The following is a 19,466-nucleotide window of genomic DNA, read 5'->3' on the forward strand; positions in this document are numbered from 1 at the left end:
GTGAAAGTAACTCTTATAAAACTAAGTTGTTTTTAAGAATTGAGTTTTACTTTTTATTGAAAATTGAATCTTTTACAAACTTACTGTTGAAAAATAAATTTCAATCAGTTTTGAAAAATAGATTTTTCAAACTTAATTTTGGAATTTTGATTTTGAAAACTTATGTTTGAAAAGCGTTTCAAAGTTGAAACCTGTTTTGAAAATTTAAAACTTGATCTTGAAATTTAGAACTTATACACTTATACTTGAAAATTTGACTATTTTTTTAACTTGTTGTTAAAAATTATACTTTTATCAGTATCTTTGAATTTTTGAACTAAACTTGTTATTACTCTACACTATGCTTGTTTACCCCTGCTTATTTTTTGATGAATGCCAAAGGGGGAGGGTTAGGTGGTTAAGTTAGCTAAACCAATTTGAAAATACAAACTAACTTTAAAATCACATAAATGCATGTTGTTTCTTGCATATGTTTTCACTAACTTAACCAGGTTGTCATTCTATCAAAAAGGGGGAGATTGTTGGTGCGGTTAGCACTAACGATTTAACCCAGGTTTTGATGAATGACAAATATGTTAAGTTAGTTTTGTTGTTGTCTGACACTTTGATCGAGTGTGCAGGAGAAGTCCAGACAGGTCGACGGGCTGACCGGATGTCTGGCACGAAGTCCAGCTAGGTCGACGGGCTGACCGGATAGCTGGCGAGAAGTCCAAGCGGGTCGACGGGCTGACCGGACGCTTGGCGAGAAGTCCAAGTGGGTCGACGGGCTGACCGGACGCTTGGCGAGAAGTCCAAGCGGGTCGACGGGTTGACCGGACGCTTGGCGAGAAGTCCAGACGGGTCGACGGGCTGACCGGACGTCTGGCAGGTAAGTGAGGTAAGTCACTGGAGGGGAGTGACTGCGAGGACGCGTTCCCGGGAAGGGAACATTAGGCGTCTATCCGGCTTAGATCCATTTTGGATATCTAAGTCATACTATTTGTGCTAATTCATACCATTATAAAATGTGCTAACAATCTATGTTGCAGGTTATATATTGCCTCGGACTAACTTTGTTTTGCAGGAAAAGAGAGTTTTCTGGAACAAGGTGGTCCGGGCGCCCGGAAGGCAAATTATATCCAGCCGAGTCGTCGTCACGTGGAGCATCACGGTTTGTGCAGCTACGTCACATTCCAGGCGCCCGGAAGGAATCCAGGCGCCCGGAACAACATATAAAAGAAGCCCCAGGCAGGAGCTTCAAAGAAACAATTAATCTGAGAACTCTTCTGCTGCTGGTCTTGCTGCTCGACGTTCAGTGCGACGCCAACAACGCTCCGGCAAAGTGCTCCTTCGGGTTTTATTTAATTTCCTTGTCAGTATTGCTTTATTTTCACTAGCATTTCCTGTATTCATTCTGTAATCATATTTCGACTTGTTAGTGATTGCCCAACGAAAGTGGTCAAGGACCACGGGCCTTCGAGTAGGAGTCGTCACAGGCTCCGAACGAAGTAAAAAATATTTGTGTCTATTTTACTTTTCCGCTGCGTTTATACTCTAAGTTTTCGAATCGATATTCACCCCCCCTCTATCGAATCTAACGGTCCTACAACAACTTTCCTTAACAGAAGTCTTGAAGAAAACATCCATATGAAGCAACCAGAAGGGTTTATTGTAAAGGGCAAAGAGCATCTAGTATGTAAGCTCAATCGATCTATTTATGGACTGAAGCAAGCTTCAAGGTCTTGGAACATCCGGTTTAATGAAGTAATCTAGTCGTATGGATTTATTCAGTGTCCCGATGAGTCTTGTGTATACAAGAAGTGTGATAGAAATGTGGTGGTATTTATTGTACTATATGTAGATGACATTTTGTTAGTTGGAAACAATATTAAAGTGTTGTCGGAAGTAAGGGTATGGTTGTCCAAGCAATTTGATATGAAAGACTTGGGAGAATGTGCACATATTCTCAGGATCAAAGTAATAATGGATTGCAAGAAAATAATGTTGTGCTTATCTCAAGCTTCACATATCGATACAATCCTAGCTCGTTTTAGCATGCAAGACTCCAAGAAAGGTTTTCTACCCTTTAGGCATGGAGTATCTTTATCTAAGGAGATATCTCCGAAGACATCAAAAGAGATAGAAGAGATGAAGGCAATTCCTTATGCTTCAGTTGTAGGAAGCCTAATGTATGCTATGTTGTGCATGAGACCTGATATATGTTTTACCGTGGGCATGGTTAGCAAATATCAAAGTAACCCTGGACAAGGACATTGGACTGCAGTAAAGCATATATTAAAGTACATGAGAAGGACTAGAGATTATATGCTGGTATACCAAGCAGATGATCTGCTCCTCGTGGGTTACACGGATTCTGACTTCCAATCAGATATGGACAAATAGTAAGTCAACCTTGGGGTTTTATGTTTACTTTAGGAGGTAAAGCCATAACAATGGAGGAGTGTTAAATATAGATGCTTTTTCAGACTCCACCATAGAAGCTGAGTATGTAGCAGTCTTTGAGGCAACCATAGAAGCTAGATGGCTCAGTAACTTCATGATGGACTTAGATGTGATTCTTGGTTTGCCCAAAATTATTACAGTGTATTGTAATAATAAGTGGTGTAGTAGCAAACTCGAAGAAACCATAAGCCCATAAGGCAAGTAAACACATAGAGCGCAAGTACCACCCAATACGAGACATCGTATAACGAGGAGAAGTTGTTGTCGCCTAGATTGCATCAGATGATAACCGGAAGATCCTTCACTAAGGCCCTTAATGCAAAAGCTTTTGATGGGCATGATGAAGGAATGGGAATCAGATGCATGGCAGTATTTATGGAAGCATAGTCTTTTAGTATAAGTGGGAGATTGTTAGAGTGTATACTAAAAGCCTAGCTTTTTGTAAATATTTATTTTGAAATAAAAAATCACATTGGTAAAATGTCTACATTTATATGCTAAGTGTAGTTGTTCAATTAATTTATATTATAGATAATATGGTGTGTGGTGTCACACACATAAGATCATGTTATTAGTTCCTTATAAATTATAAACAGTAACTCACGACTAAGATGGATAGGACAAACCATTGGAATAGTCGTAGTGTAATTTGGCATTAGTTTATCCTGACTATAAAATTACACTAGTACACTCTGAGTGTATTGAGCAAAACCATTTAAGGTAAGTTCTTTTTATACTGACTACATAAAAAAACAAGACCTTTGTTATTATGGAAGTGTGTTCTCTTAATCATGATATAATATCAAGCACATATACTCAATATTTATTTCTTTAATTTATCAAAGGGTGCGATTTAGTTCGATAAATCAATAGGCCCGATAAGTTGGGAAATGGTATTATTTATATGGTGTGTTGTTGATTATAGAATGAAACTGTGACCTAGTAATCTAGGTTGATAATGTCCCCAAGAGGAGCTCATAAGGATTGCTATATAAACCCTGCAGGTGTACTTAGTCTGACATGACAATAAGGTTGAGTAATACTACTCTTAAAGCTAGATATTAATTAAAGTGAGTTGTCAGTAACTCATTTAATTAGTGGACATTCAATATCTTAAACACAGAGAGATTAACACACTCATGATGATCCGGCGGTAAGAATGGGGGGCCCACCTTCTGAAGGGTCCTAGCCTAAGGACGAATGGGGGGCTGGCCAAGCGGGTAATGGTCCGAGCGGAGCTAGAGATAACCCATCCATGGGCTTGGGTTTCCGACGCCAAGGCAGGAGGATCGAAGGGCCGAGCGGGAGTCCGAGACCAAAGGGCCGAGCGGGTTGTCCGTTCGGCCAAGATAAGGGCGAGGGTACAAAGGTGGCCGAGCGGCCTATGCGCTCGGCTCGGGATATGGGATATCAGCAAAAGCATGTCTGATGATTAGGCCGTACACAAGATCGCACGATGGAGGATCTCGCCGTCACATCATGGAGAGGTGGATACAGTAACGGTATGGCCTTAGGGATGCCCTTCTGACAGACCCATACCTGGGCATGATCGAAAGCAGGTGATCGCTTCGATTGGCGTGCTCAGGCTTCTTCAATAGGTCTATATAAGGCCCCCATTTCTTCACCAGAGGTACGGACATCTAGATCTCTGAAGCCACTTCCTTTGTTATTCCTCACCTGACTTGAGCGTCGGAGGGTCGTCGCCGGGACACCCCTCCCGGCTCGGTTTTGTTGCAGGTTCGCCGGAGCACTCGAGGATCCAGCAGGGAGCGCCACGTCCCCAGCGTCCGTTGACTCCTGATTCGGACAGGATCAATTTGGCGCCGTCTGTGGGAACGCACCTGCATCCGAGCAGAGGCAATGGACGAGGCTGGAAGACTACACACCGTGGCACTCTCACAAGAGGAGTTTGACGCTATAGTCGAGGCGAGGGCAGCCAAGATAGTGGAGCAGCAAAAGGAGAAAGCACAAGCTGAGCGAGCGCAACAGCAAACAACCTCAGCTTCAGCAGGCCGGGCGGCGCAAGCAGACCGCCCGGAATATGTTTCAACAGGAGGGTTCCCTCGGGCTCTCTTCCGTACTCCCCCAGAAACCGCGCCCGCCCACGGGGAGCAAGGATCTTCGTTCGATGAGCCTCCCATTCGGGATCATAGAAAGGGCAAAGCTCCCCGAGCGGACGCGCCACCCGAGCAGGTTCACCGGCAATTCTCTGAAGCCATACATCGGGATCCGCTACCAAAATATTATACACCACCGCCGATCGGAGCTTACAATGGAATGACCGACCCCGACGATCATTTGGGGAAGTTCGACAGCATCGCCACCTTGCATCAGTACTCCGATGGCGTAAAGTGCCGGGTATTTCTCACCACTCTATCGGAATCTGCACATAGGTGGTTTCGGAGACTGCCGGACGGCTCTATCACTAGCTTCCAGGAGTTCCGAACGGCATTTCTTCATCACTTTGCGAGCATCCGACGTTATCAAAGGACAAGCGTCAGCCTGTTCACCGTCAAACAAGAACCAAGAGAATCTCTCCGGGCGTATATACAGCGATTTAATCAAGTAGCGATGGACATCCCCACAGCCGCTTTGGAGACAATGGTGAACGCATTCACGCAAGGCCTCGTGGAAGGGGACTTCTTCCGCGCGCTCATTCGCAAACCGCCCAAAGACTACGACCATATGCTGCACCGGGCGAATGAGTATATAAATGTGGAAGAGGCGGAGGCTACCCGACGGAAGGGAACTCATGCCGAACGTCCGGCCCAAGCCGAACGGAAGCAGCCCGCTGCCCATCAGCCACCAAGAGGGCCAAGAGTTGAGGCATCCCGGGCGCATCATACGAAGTCCCCGGTGGTCCAAGAGGTAGCGGCCGAGCGGCCAAGGATGAAGAAAAAGAGGGTATGGACTCCAATGTTTTGCTCTTTCCATAATACTGACTCTCACAACACCCGCGATTGTCGGGGCTTGCCTTCAATCACCCACCCCGTGCGACGGGGTGGCCCTCGTCGATCACCTTCACCCGACCGCCGGCAACGTCAGCAAGAGTCCGGTCGGCGAACATATAGGAGATCTCCCGAACGGCGTTTCCCTCCAAGGCATGAAGATCGTTCTCGAAGGTCCAATGAGCGACCTAGGCAGTCCGCTCGGGAAGAGGAGAATAGAAACAACATCTCCCGGGGAGAAATCAATATCATTGCGGGTGGGCCGACCGGAGGAGATTCACACAGGGCAAGAAAAGCAAGCGCTCGGCAGCTCAGAATCCATGAGGTGGGTTGCAGCCAAGAAAGGGCAAGCGGACCCGAGATCAGTTTCGGGCCCAAGGATCTTGAGGGAGTTGAAGTGCCGCATGATGATGCCCTTATCATTAAAGCGGTAATAGGCAACTACACCATCCACCGTATCTTCATTGACACTGGCAGCTCGGTCAACATCATCTTCAGAAAGGCCTTTAATCAACTACAAATCGATCAAGCCGAGCTGTTGCCCATGACAACCCCCCTCTACGGGTTTACGGGCAATGAGGTTATTCCGGTCGGACAGGTAAGACTGGCTATCTCCTTAGGGGAAGAACCGCTCCGGAGAACGAGGACAAAAAACTTTGTGGTGGTCGACTCCCCTTCATCCTACAACGTGATATTGGGGCGACCGGCGTTAAGCGAATTTCGAGCTGCTGTGTCGACATTCTACCAGAAGATCAAATTCCCGGTCGAGGACAAAGTCGGCGAAGTACGAGGAGATCAATTAGCCGCTCGGAAATGCTATGTGGAAACAGTCCGAGCTGAATCCAGCGCCGCTCGAAAGTCTCCACGGATCGGGGTGCACGCCATAACCGAGAAGCCTCCTGCCTTAATTTATGATGAAAAGGAGGAAGTGCAGATTCATCCGAGCCGACCGGAGGCCACAACCTTTATTGCCGCCGACCTGGAGGACGAACAGAAAGAAGAGGTGGTCAAATGCCTCCAGAGGAATCATGACGTCTTCGCCTGGTCGACGCATGAGCTGCCCGGTGTCTCCCCCAGCATAGCCCAACATAAGCTTCACGTCCGACCGGACGCTCGGCCAGTAAAACAAAGAAGAAGAGATTTCAGCGCCGAGCAGAATATTATCATTCGAGCAGAGGTAGAAAGACTCTTAGAAGCCGGCCACATACGGGAGGTTCAATTCCCAAGCTGGTTAGCAAATGTGGTGCTCGTCTCCAAGCCGGGCAACAAATGGAGGGTGTGCATCGACTTCAGAGATCTGAATAAAGCCTGCCCGAAGGATTTCTACCCTCTGCCCCGAATCGATCAGCTCGTAGATTCTACAGTCGGATGCGAGCTTATATGTATGTTGGACGCCTATCAGGGCTATCATCAAGTGCCGCTCGCCCCGGAAGATCAGGAAAAAGTTAGCTTCGTTACACCGGACGGGACGTATTGCTATACGGTGATGCCGTTCGGGCTGAAGAATGCCGGAGCAACATATCAAAGATTGATGAATAGGGTCTTCCGCGAGCAAATTGGACATAACCTGGAGGTATATGTAGATGACATCCTCATCAAATCTTTTCGAGCGGCCACTTTATGCAAAGATATGGAAGAAACCTTCCATACACTCAGAAAATATGGGGTCAAGCTCAATCCTCATAAGTGTTTGTTTGGCGCCAAAGGAGGACGCTTCTTGGGCTATATTGTGACCGAGCGGGGTATTGAAGCTAATCCTAGCAAAGTGAAGGCTCTTCAGGACATGCCACCGCCAAAAAATATGAGGGAAGTATAGAGGCTGACCGGTCGGATTACAGCGCTATCACGCTTCATCTCTAAGACTGCCGATCGGAGCCTTCCGTTCTTCAAAATCCTCCGCAAAGCTACAAAGTTCCAATGGAATGAAGACTGCGATCGGGCCTTTGAAGAACTGAAGACGTACTTAAGTTCCCTACCTGTGTTGGCCAAGCCAACTGTCGGCGAGCCGTTGCACATTTATTTATCCTCAACCGAGCACGCTGTGGGATCGACGTTAGTCCGGTCGAGAGGTGAGGAGCAACCTGTATATTTCCTTAGTCATATCTTGAAAGATGTTGAAACCCGCTACACCGGACTCGAGAAGTTGGCCTTTGCTTTGATTCTTGCCGCTCGGAGGCTTCGTCCTTATTTCTTGGCTCACACAATTATCGTCAAGACCAATAGCCCGTTGGGAAGAGTGCTTTTGAACCCAGAAGCTTCCGGACGGCTCATCAAATGGACAACCGAGCTAAGCGAATTTGATATCCAATATCAACCCCGCTCGGCTATCAAAGCACAAGCCTTAGCCGATTTCGTGACAGAAGTGCAGAACCCGGAACCCGAAGCTGTGTGGAAAGTGTTCGCGGATGGATCGTCCACTAGACACGGAAGCGGAATTGGCATAGTATTGCTGTCCCCTCAAGGAGAGCGGATGCAGCTCTCCGTCCGGCTAGATTATCGAGCGACCAACAACGAAGCAGAATATGAAGCCCTTATTGCTGGATTACAGGCCGCTCTGCACGTTGGAGCCGGCCGAGTCATCCTCTATTCAGATTCCCAGTTGGCTGCTCAGCAAATCTCGGGGATGTTCGAGATAAATAGTGTATTGAAAAACTTAAACTCAACTTCAGGGAGGTGGTTATTCAGAAGATCCCCCGGGCGGAGAATCAAGTGGCGGACGAATTGGCCAAGCTGGCAAGTGCGTTATCCCTGGTCGGCTCTCAGAAGCCGATCGAGCAAGTATCTTTAGTGGCACATGTCGATCGGATGGAGGGCATCACATACCCGAGCGACTGGAGGACAACTATTGTAGAGTTTTTGCGCTCGGGAGCTATCCCATCCGACCGGGAAGAAGCTCACTTACTGAAGAGAAGGGCTAGTCGGTTCACCCTCGTAGGAGATCAACTCTACAAGAAGGCCTTCTCCCGTCCGCTCCTAAAATGCGTCAGCTGGGAAGATGCCGAGTACATCCTTCGAGAGGTGCACCAAGGTTCGTGCGGTGGACATCCAGGAGGAAGGTCATTGACCAAGAAGATTTTGCTAGCCGGGTATTTTTGGCCAACACTTCAAAAGGATGCTGCCCAGACCGTTGCAAATTGTCTATCCTGTCAGAAGTATCACAGCATGTCCCACCGACCGGCAGAAGAGATAAAAGCATCAACTGTGGCGTGCCCGTTCGACCAATGGGGGATGGACATCGTGGGACCCTTCCCCATGGCTACCGGGCAGCGGAAGTTCTTATTGGTGGCGGTCGATTACTTCTCAAAATGGGTGGAAGCTGAGCCACTTGCAAAAATATCCGAGCAGATGGTCAAAAAGTTCATATGGCAAAATATCATATGCCGCTTTGGCATCCCAAGACGACTCGTCTCTGACAACGGGCGTCAATTCACGGGGAAGTTGCTCGAAGAGTGGTGCGACAGTTATGGCATCGAGCAGCACTTCACATCGGTGGCATATCCCCAGAGTAACAGTCAAGCCGAGGTAACAAACCGGGAAATTCTCAGAATTTTACGGGCTCGGCTTGACCATGAAGGAGGTAGCTGGGTAGACGAGCTGCCGGGCGTCTTATGGGCTCTCCGCACGACACCAAAGGAGGGAACGGGCGTTACTCCCTTTCACTTGGTATATGGAGGCGAAGCAGTCATCCCGATTGAAGTTGGGGTGGAGTCCGTCCGGGTGCAAAACTACGATGAAGATAACGCCGAACGGAGGAGCGTGGAGCTAGACTTGGTCGAAGAGGAAAGAGCTAAAGCGTCCGTCCGGCTGATGGCGTACCGGCAGCGTATGAAGCAGAACTACAACCGACGCGTGATCCCTAGGGCCTTTCAGGTAGGCGACCTGGTTTGGAAGAAAGTTAAGCCGGTTGGGGATGTCGGCAAGTTGGAAGCTCCCTGGGCAGGACCCTTTGAAGTGGTCGAGAAGCTCCGTTCGGGCGCTTATTACCTCAAGGATGCGGAAGGTCGTATGCTAGACCGGCCATGGAATGCCAATCACCTTCAGCCCTATAGAGCTGGGTGAGAGGTGCGCTTTGCTCTATTTTGTGTGAATTCAAAATAGCTGTACTCCTTTTATCGCAGGAAGTAAATTATTCCCAAGGCATTCTGTGTTCATAGCCGAACGGTTGGTTATCCGAAGGCCCCGAGCCGTTCGGCCGGAGGTATATTGAACGAGCCACGCGCTCGAACGAAGGCCAAGGTCGTTCGGCCCGGCAAGGAGTTAGCCTTGGAAGGCCGACGAGCTCCGTCGTTAAAGATCGAGAGCCGCGCCGACCGGCTATAAATATCCGCGCCGACGAGCTCCGTCGTTAAAGATCGAGAGTCGCGCCGACCGGCTATAAATATCCGCGCCGACGAGCTCCGTCGTTAAAGATCGAGAGCCGCGCCGACCGGCTATAAATATCCGCGCCGACGAGCTCCGTCGTTAAAGATCGAGAGCCGCGCCGACCGGCTATAAATATCAGCACCGACGAGCTCCGTCGTTAAAGATCGAGAGTCGGTCCGGCGACTATAAATATCCGCGCCGACGAGCTCCGTCGTTAAAGATCGAGAGTCGGTCCGGCGACTATAAATACCCCGGGCGGACGAACGAGTACAAGAGTAAGAAACCGCAAAAACCAAAGGTACCAAAACATTTAGGCCCACTCGGGGAGCAGGTGTTAGTCTTTCAAAACTTGCCAGATACAAGCAAGTAGGCCCTCCCGCTCGAACTTTCTTTAATGGGTTAAGTTAAACAGCCGCTTGACAAAGAACACTTGGAGCATGAATGACTCGGAGCATAAGCGTTAAGCAAACAGAAGAATATTATGAGTAATAACCAGGAAGACGCAAGCAAAGATAAATTGCATTAGAGGGAAAGCATACCGAAACGGCAAGTACAAAGAGTTGTACTGGACATGAAAAACACAAAAATAAGACAGACAACACTCCTCACTCGGGGTCTTCAAAGTTAAAAAAGGCGTCCGGGATGTCGTCTATCATAACAGCCAGATCCGAAGGGGGAATGCTTAGGTCAACAGGAAGGTGCCCCCTTTTCTTCAAGTACACCATGGTGACCTTGACCGCCTCGGCGAAAGTTGAGGAGACGTTGCCACCGAATTTTGCGCCGAATCGCTCCGAGCGGAGGTATTCTTGGCGCGCTGCTGCTAGGCGGTTCGGCTCTCCCTCCTTATATTTTTTGAGTGCCGCTCGGGAAGCGGTTAAGGTATCTTGGACAGCCTTCAAGTCCACCTCGGCCTTTGTGCGTTCTGCCGAACGGTCCTCTCGCTCGGCGTTCAGCTGGGCCTCCAGATCCTTGGATCGCTGATCTAGCGCACGGACATCTACTTTCATCTTGTCCAAATCGGCTACCGCTCGCTTCTTCCGGGTAGTAGCGCGTTTGGCATCCGCTTCGCGCTTCTTGACTTGGCCCTCTAGCCGAGCCACCTCTGTAGCCAGGTCGGCAGCCTTCTTCTGTTCGGCCTCGAAGGCTTGTTTCTCTCGCTCAGCAGACGGACCTCCCGACACTTGGAGTTTTTCCAGGAGCTCCTCCAGCTCGGCTAGCCGATGGCTAGTGGCGATTTGCTCAGCCCAACGCTGTAAGGGAAATAATGAAATCAGGAACCAAACAGTAGCATGGTGCGGGAAGAAAAATGAATTTACCTGAGTGGCCTGCTGCATGTTGTTGTCGCCGAGCTGCTTGGGCGTCATGAGGGCCACTTGAATCTGCGCGTCCTCAAAAAGCTTGGCGAGCGGACCCGTCAAGGTTATTTCGTGAACGGGGCTCGATGGCCGATCGGCGGACAGTAAATATTCCTCCGATGGGAATCGGAGGGTAGTCTTGATGGTCGGATGGCCGGACGGCGCTTCTTCAGTCGCGGCCGCCTGACGCGAGGACTCCCCTATGGTGGAAGTTTCGCCCAACCGACGTAAGCGGCGACGAGTCCGGGGAGGAGAGCCGGAGGGCTGTGCGGTGGGTGAAGCCACAGGGGTCCCGATCTGAGATGGCGTGCGATCAGGCGAAGTTACGCCAATCGGCGCTTGTGGTTCCCCCTCTTGAGACGGCGGAAGGCTGGAATCTCTTCGACGTTTTCGCCGAACCTCCAGTGGTGGATCCCCGACCTGGGGGACGCCCAACTCGGCGGGGGCCGAGGAAACAGGGTCCGCCTCAACCTCCGTTGAAGCGGATGGGGCAGCTTCTGTTTCAGGGGCGGACTGCGCCCCCCCCTCTCCTGCATCTTCCGGGCGGCTGGGAATGAGACCCCGTTCGGCGAGTTCTCTTTTGGTGGCCGCCTCAATTTCCACGGTTTTCAACTTCAGATGATCAGTAGCCTTGGAGCGCCACATGACTTCAGCTGCAGTGAAAGAAATTAAAATCAGTTAGACAAAAAAGGCGAAGGGAGTAAAGAGTCCTTACTCATGCGGTAGGGAAGATTGGCCCGAACGGGAGACAACCCAAAAATGTACAACACCCCCTTGAGAAGCAACTGGTCGATCTTGTACCGCTGACCGGACAAGCAGTTGGCCGCATGAAGATAGGTCGGATCGCTTCTGAATTTGCCGAGCCCCGGCTGGGTAGGCACAGCAGTCTGCCATTTGGTTCTGAATGCTGGCCGCTCGGGAAGTCGTATGTAGAAGAAAAACTCCTTCCAGTGCTTGTTGGAGGTCGGCATGTTATCAAAAAATCTGAAGCCTATTCTACTTTGGAAGATAAAAGTGCCCAACTCGGATTGTTTGGGGTAGAAGAAGAAGTGGAATATTTTGGGGTCAAGAGGGATACTGTGCAGCTTAAAGAGGACGACCACCCCGCTCAGCAACCTAAAAGAATTCGGCACCAGCTGGCCGAGCGGGATGCGGAAATAATTACAAACCTCCAAAATAAATGGATGGGTAGGAAACCTAAGGCCGCCCTGGAATTGGTCTAAAAAGAAACAAATGATGCCGATCGGCGGGTCATGTGGCCGGTCGGTCGGGTCGACTATAATTATTTCATGGCCATCAGGGATCCCATACGTCCGAACAAGACGCCGAGCGCTCTCCTCGTCAAACCTACTCTCCATGGTCACATACCAGGGACTGTGTACATCTACGGCGGGGGCGGAAGTGCTCGCCATGACTAAAGCCCCAAGAAGAGGAAAGAAGGAAGCCGAAAGACACTCGGAAACAGAGGACCGATGAAAGTTCGCAAGCAAGGAGACGAAAGGAGTTCCCCGCGAAAGGGAAAGGCCGAAAGGAAGGGAGAAGCTTACTGAGGGAAGATGGACAGAAAGGATCACCAGAGAGCCGAAGACCACCAAGAGGCGAGAGCTGGGACGGCCGGAATGATGCAGCAGCAGCGGGCACCTTAATTTGACGGAGAATACGCGATGAAACAGAGAATGCGGCGTAAAAGGCGAAGACGAGGGCTTTATACGAACGAGGTTGGTCGACCTCGTCCGTCGGATGCAGGTCACGGAAGACGAAGTCATCATCTAACCGTCCGTTTCGAAATAACCGGCGTCCCATCGTACGGATCATCACCGCCACGCGAGAAGAGCCACGTGGCGCTCTGTCACCAGGCGCAATTAATGCGCCCATACCGCGCATGCTTCGACTTAATGAAAAGGATTTGCGCGATGTTCGAGAAGATTTAGACAAGCGAACATCCACGTTGAACGCCAAGACATCCAAAACAAAGAGCCGAGCGGCTGAATGTGGCGTAAGGGCCGAACGACTCAAGGGATATTATAAGCGACGGTAAGGCGATGACCGCTCCGTTCGGACACATAGTCCAGTCAGTCGGACTCACTGCCTCCTTCGACTAGACTTGAAAGAGAGGCAAGTGATCCGGCGGTAAGAATGGGGGGCCCACCTTCTGAAGGGTTCCAGCCTAAGGACGGATGGGGGGCTAGCCAAGCGGGTAATGGTTCGAGCGGAGCTAGAGATAACCCATCCATGGGCTTGGGTTTCCGACGCCAAGGCAGGAGGATCGAAGGGCCGAGCGGGAGTCCGAGACCAAAGGGCCGAGCGGGTTGTCCGTTCGGCCAAGATAAGGGCGAGGGTACAAAGGTGGCCGAGCGGCCTATGCGCTCGGCTCGGGATATGGGATATCAGCAAAAGCATGTCTGATGATTAGGCCGTACACAAGATCGCACGATGGAGGATCTCGCCGTCACATCATGGAGAGGTGGATACAGTAACGGTATGGCCTTAGGGATGTCCTTCTGACAGACCCATACCTGGGCATGATCGAAAGCAGGTGATCGCTTCGATTGGCGTGCTCAGGCTTCTTCAATAGGTCTATATAAGGCCCCCATTTCTTCACCGGAGGTACGGGCATCTAGATCTCTGAAGCCACTTCCTTTGTTATTCCTCGCCTGACTTGAGCGTCGGAGGGCCGTCGTCGGGACACCCCTCCCGGCTCGGTTTTGTTGCAGGTTCGCTGGAGCACTCGAGGATCCAGCAGGGAGCGCCACGTCTCCAGCGTCCGTTGACTCCTGATTCGGACAGGATCACATGATAAGAAGGAGCCCATATAGTAATATGGGATTGGTTCGGTAGTTCAATAATAACTCTTTAGTGGTATGAGTTATTATTGATAAACTCGATTTGGGTGTTCAGGGCGAACACGGGATGCTCAAGTTCATCGGGAAATCAAAACCAATTCCTCCTCTCGATCCCTGTCATAGCCTCTTATTTATAAAGTCTTATACCCACCTTCCTACCCATCCTTAGGTGGTCGGCCAAGCCAAGCTTGGAGCCCAAGCAAGGGTCAGCCAAGATAAGCCTTGGATGGACCAAGTGGTGGCTGGCCCTAGCTTGGAGCCCAAGCTTAGGTGGCCGACCACATAAAAAAAAAAAGTTTATTTTAAAATCTTTCCTTATGTGGAAGTCATGGTTTTAAAAGAGAGTTTAAAATTTAAATCTTTCCTTTTATAGCTTTCTACAAAAGATTAAGAGAAAGGTTTGATATCTTTCCTTATCTGTAGTTAAAAGGAAGATTTTAATTTTTGATAAAACTTTCCTTTTTTGTAACCATCCCCATGAACTAAAAGAGAGTTTTAAAATTAAATCTTTCCTTTTATAGTTTCTATAAAAGATTAAGAGAAAGGTTTGATATCTTTCCTTATTTGTAGATTGAAAGGAAGATTTTAATTTTGGAGAAAACTTTCCTTATTGTAATCATCCACATGTTTTAATAGAGAAATTTTAATTTATAAAAGTTTCCTTTTATAACCAACCATGAAGGGAATTTTTAAAGAGAAATTTTTATTTTAAAAATTTCTAGAAAGAAATTAGGAAGTTTTAATTTTTTATTTAAAACTTTCCTTGTTTGGAGGATTTGAGGTGGTCGGCCAATAGAAACAAGAAAAGGAAATTTTAATTAAATTTTCCTTTCATTGGCAAGGAAATTAAGGAAGTTTAAATTAAAACTTTCCTTATTTGCCAAGACCAAGGAATATAAAAGAGAGGGTTAAGGTGTCTCACCTCACTACAATATATCTTCTGTTATTCCTCTCTTCCTTGGTGGTGGTCGGCCCTCTCTTCCTCTTCCTCTCCTATTCTTCTTCCTTGTGTGGCCGGCGACATCTTCATCTCAAGGAACTTGGTGGTGGCTGGATCTTGTTAAAGGAAGAAGGAGATATAGGAGGCTTTGTTTCTTAGCATCCCTTGGAGCTTGGTTGGTGGCCGAAAGTTCTTCATCTCTTGAAGATTGGTGGTGGCCGAAACTTGCTTGGAGAAGAAGGAAGCTTGGGTAGATTCTTATCTCAGTAGATTGTCACCCACACGACGTCCGAGATAAGAAAAGGAATACGATAGAAGATCGTGAGGTCTATAAGCTACAAAAGGTATAACTAGTTATTAGTTTCCGTATCATAACTAGTTCATCTTTTTGTTTAGATCTTGAAATACCAAACACAAGAGTCTAGTGATTCTAGGTTTTTGAATTTATGATTCGAGTTTGTGTTTCTTTTGTTTTTTCGATCTTGTGATTCGATAAGGGCCGGCTACCAAAGGATTGGAAGAGAGGAATAAAAGATGTGTTATCTCATGAGGCACCCCCTCCATCTCTTTTATAATCCTTGGTCTTGGCAAAAAAGGAAAGTTTTAAACATAATTAAAACTTCCTTATTTTCCTTGCCAATGACTAAAAAGGAAAGTTTTAAAATAAAAAATTAAAACTTCCTTTTTATGCTTGTCATGGCCGACCCTACACATGTGCTCCAAACAAGGAAAGTTTTAAACATAAAATTAAAACTTCTTTATTTGTTTCCGGTAAGAAATTTTTAATAAAAATTTCTCTTTTAAATCCCTTGTTGGTTATAAAAGGAAAATTTTATAAATTAAAATCTCTCTTTTAAAAACATCTGGATGGTTAAAAAAAAAGGAAAGTTTTATCAAAAATTAAAATATTTCTTTTAACTACAAATAAGGAAAGATATCAAACCTATAAAAGGAATGATTTTAAAATTTAAAAACTCTCTTTTAAAACCATGGCTTACATAAAAGGAAAGATTTTAAAATTTAAAATACCCTTTTATATTTTATGTGGTCGGCCACCTAGCTTGGGCTCCAAGCTTGGCCGGCCACAACTTGGCTCCATCCTTTGGCTTGGCCGACCCTAGCTTGGGCTCCAAGCTTGGCTTGGCCGGCCACAACAAGATGGGCAAGAAGCTTGGCTTTAAGTGGACATAAGACTTTATAAATAAGAGGCTACAACAGAGACCGAGAGGAGGAATTGGTTTTGGTCTCCCGTTGAGCTTGAGCTTCCCGTGTTCGCCCCGATCACCCATCTCAAGTTCATCAATAATAACTCATACCACTAAAGAGTTATTATTGCACTACCACACCAATCCCATATTACAATATGGGCTCCTTCTTATCATGAGTGTGTTAGTCTCCCAATGTTTAAGATATTGAATGTCTACTAATTAAATGAGTTACTGACAACTCACTTAATTAATATCTAGCTCCAAGAGTAGTATCACTCAACGTTATTGTCATGTCAGACTAAGTCCGTCTGTAGGGTTTACATGACAATCCTTATGAGCTCCTCGTGGGGACATCACCAACCTAGATTACTAGGGCACAGTTTCATTCTATAATCAACAACACTATATAAATAATACCACTTCCCAACTTATCGGGCCTATTGATTTAACGAACTAAATCTCACCCTTTGATAAATTAAAGAAATAAATATTAAGTATACGTGCTTGTTATTATATCATGATTAAGAGTACGCACTTCCATAATAACAGAGGTTTTGTTCTTTTATATAGTCAGTATAAAAAGAAACTACCTCAAATGGTCTTGCTCAATACACTCATAGTGTACTAGTGTAATTTTATAGTCAAGATAAACTAATACCAAATTACACTACAACCACTTCAATGGTTTGTCCCATTCCATCTTGGTTGTGAGCTACTATTTATAATTTATAAGGAACTGATAACATGATCTTCTGTGTGACATCACACACCATGTTATCTACAATATAAATTAAATGGACAACTACACTTAACATAAATGTAGACATTTGACCAATGTGATTCTTATTTCAAAATAGATGTTTATACAAAAGCTAGACTTTTTGTATACACTCTAACAATCTCCCACTTATACTAAAAGACTATGTTGTCATAAACACTGCCATACATCTGATTCTCATCCCCTCATCATCCTGATCAAAAACTTTCGCCGGAAGGGCCTTAGTGAAAGGATTTGCCAGGTTATCTGCTGATGCAATCTTGGCGACTACAACTTCTCCTCACTTTATGATGTCTCGTATCAGTTGGTACTTGCGCTCAATGTCTTTATTCGCCTTATAGGCTCGTGGTTCCTTCGAGTTTGCTACTGCACCGCTATTATCACAATAAATTGTGATGATTTTGGGCAAACCAGGAATCACATCTAAGTCCATCAAAAAGTTCCTGAGCCATTCAACTACTTTGGTTGCCTCAGAGACTGCCACATACTCAGCTTCCATGGTTGAGTCTGAAACACGTTTTTGCTTAACACTCCTCCATGCTATGGCTCCACCTCCTAAAGTAAACACATAACATGAGGTAGACTTACTATTGTCCCTATCTGACTGGAAGTCAGAATCCGTGTAACCCACAGGCAGTAAATCATCTACTTAGTAAACCAGCATATAATCTCTAGTCCTTCTTAGGTACTTTAATATATGCTTTACGACAGTCCAATGCCCCTATCTTGGATTACTTTGATATCTACTAACCATGCCCACGGCAAAACAGATATCCGGTCTCGTGCATAACATTGCATACATTAGGCTTCCTACAGCTGAAGCATAAGGAACTGCCTTCATTTCCTCTATCTCTTTTGATGTCTTAGGAGAAATCTCTTTAGATAAAGATACTCCATACCGAAAAGGTAGAAAACCTTTCTTGGAGTTTTGCATGCAAAAACGAGCTAGGATAGTATCAATATATGAATCATGTGATAAGCACAACATTCTTTTCTTGCGATCCCTTATTACTTTGATCCCTAGAATATGTTCGCATTCTCTCAAGTCCTTCATATCGAATTGCTTGGACAACCATACCCTTACTTCTGACAACACTTTGACATTGTTTCCAACTATCAAAATGTCATCTACGTATAGTATAAGAAATACCACCACGTTTCCGTCATACTTCTTATATACATGATCCGGCGGTAAGAACAGGGGACCCCATTTTGAGGAGTCAACGCTACGTGGAAGTCAAAGGGTCAGGTGGTCCATCGGAAAAGGAGGGACCGACTGGACGCTCGAGAGAAGGTCGGGCCGATCGGCCGACCGGAGAAGGGTGGCTGACCGATCGGATGGCCGACCGGTGTTTAACTGACGGCCAAAAGGCACCCCGATGGGAGTTGGGGTTCCGGCGCTCTATTGAACAGGAACGAAGGGCCGAGCGGAAGTCACGCTCGGCCGAAGACATAAGGTAGCATAATGCTAACAGTATCCACAAAGCACATGACCGAGAATCTCCCAAGTAAACCACTATATATGTCCGGCCGGACGTAAGGGGGAGGCTGTCCGGCCGGACGCCCCGGCATGGAGTAGGGAGAGAAGGACAAGGAACATCTTCTGACAGCTGTCATGCTCTCTGACTAGGCCATACTCCAAATCTGGCTACAAGGTGTTCTGCTATCCCATCGAAGACGTGCCTGGACTGTAGCAGTATGGTGTCAGGTAAGCTTTCTGACAAACACATACCGAGGTATGGGCTGAGGACACGTATTTGCCTCGGTAGGTGTGCGTGAGCTCCTTCACCGCTCTATATAAGGAGCCTTATACTTCGCCGGAGGTACGCGTTCTGAGAGACTTGGAGCCACTTTCTTGTTGTCGAGCTTTGCCTGACTTGAGCGTCGGAGGGTCACCGCCGGGAACCCCTTCCCGGCCTGACTTCTGTGCAGGTTCGCCGGAGGATCATACGACCAGTCGGAGATCCACATCAGCGACTCGGAGAGCGCCACGTGCCCAGCGTCCGTTGATTCAGCTTTCGGACAGGATCAATTTGACGTCGTCTGTGGGAATGCTCCTGCATCCGATCGGAAGCAATGGACGAAGCTGGACGACAGCACTCGGTGATGCTCTCCACAGAGGAGCTCGATGCTTTGATCGAAACAAGAGCCGCCAAGCTTATGGAACAGAGACAAAAGTCACAAGCCGAGCGGGCGGAGCAGCAAGCAACATCAGCATCAGGAGGCCGAGCGGAAGCACCGCAGGCCATAGTTGCATTCCATCGGGCCCTATTCCGCACTCCTGAAGCTGCAGCAACTAATCGTGATCGGGGATCTTCTTCGGATGAAATGCCAAGACGAGATAACAAAAAAGGGAAAGCCCCCCGAACGAACGCCTCTCCCGAGCGGATCAACCGTCAATTTTTAGAGGTTATTCTACGAGACCCCCTGCCCAAGCATTATGTGCCTCCAGCGATCGGTGAGTACAACGGAACCACCAATCCGGATGATCTTTTGGGTAAGTTCGACAACACGGTCACTCTTCATCAGTACACATATGGAGTGAAGTGTCGAGTTTTTCTTACCACCCTCTCGGGATCGGCCCAACGGT

Source organism: Zingiber officinale, chromosome 2B, assembly GCF_018446385.1.
Source record: "Zingiber officinale cultivar Zhangliang chromosome 2B, Zo_v1.1, whole genome shotgun sequence".
Classification (NCBI taxonomy): domain Eukaryota; kingdom Viridiplantae; phylum Streptophyta; class Magnoliopsida; order Zingiberales; family Zingiberaceae; genus Zingiber; species Zingiber officinale.